A 1,014-nucleotide genomic window follows, 5' to 3' on the forward strand; every position below is an offset into this window, starting at 1 on the left:
AGTTTTTAACAATTCTCAGAAATCATGTTTTTTCATTGTGCATTCAAATTAATCTCAATCAAACTGCAGTTGGGTTGTTTTGATTAGGTTAAAAAAATCACAGCTAACTAACACAATTAAACAATAAAAAATTATTACATAATAAAAAAATGAAAATGTGAAAATTTTGAAAAAATATCTGTTTTTGTAAATAAACTCTTCATTTACTATCTTCAGTGTTAACCTTTACAAGACTGAATTGAGTTACAAAATACATAATTTATCTCGAAATCCAATCTAATGATAATTTCCACAAATATTTAGAGGGAAACTAAAGGGCAGGTGGAAGTACATGCCTAATTATTGTGTAGTTGGGTGGTTTAAATGAAAATTAAATGGAATATTTACCTATAAATCAGGACATCATCCTCTGAACAGTTGTATTGGAGCTGGTACATTTTGATTTTAGGTGACACTTTGCTTACTGTCCACTTGATCAGAGCAGAGACTGCGGTGACCTCTGACACTGACACTACCTGTTCTGGTTGGGCTTTTGTCTCCCCTTTACTGGTTTTAGTGGAGCTGGTGATGTCAGATAGCCTGGACTTGGGCTGAGATGTGCGGTTAGTTCCATTGCTTAGGTGGGGGAGCTGGATGATGGAGAGCTCAATTGAGGCTGTTGATTCTCCAGCTGCATTTGCAGCAATGCAAGTAAATGTCCCATAATCCTTAGAGGTGGTGACCATAATGTCTAAAGTACCATTTTCATACACTGTAGCCCTGGATGAGTTACTAATTAGTCTGTCATTTGGAGCAACCCAGTGTATGAGAGGCATAGGGTCACCCACAGCCTTGCAGCGTAAACTGGCCGTCTGTCCCTCCAGGACCAAAAGCTTATGTGTATGTTGGGTAATTAACGGTGGTTCACAGACAAACTCTTCCTCTCGCACATACCAGAAGTAGCGACCCTTCAGACTAGGAGGGGAGGCACATGTTTCCATATCGTCCTCCCGTTCTAAACGGCGCAACCAAAGA

At 39.3% G+C, this 1,014-nt stretch overlaps 1 pseudogene; it reads right to left on the reverse strand.

The window, feature by feature from the left end:
- The window catches only part of LOC107570882 (leucine-rich repeat and fibronectin type-III domain-containing protein 2-like), a 17,416-nt pseudogene that overhangs the window by 16,020 nt on the left and 382 nt on the right, over positions 1-1,014 (reverse strand).

Source organism: Sinocyclocheilus grahami, unplaced genomic scaffold (assembly GCF_001515645.1).
Source record: "Sinocyclocheilus grahami isolate Dianchi unplaced genomic scaffold, SAMN03320097.WGS_v1.1 scaffold1518.1, whole genome shotgun sequence".
Taxonomy (NCBI): domain Eukaryota; kingdom Metazoa; phylum Chordata; class Actinopteri; order Cypriniformes; family Cyprinidae; genus Sinocyclocheilus; species Sinocyclocheilus grahami.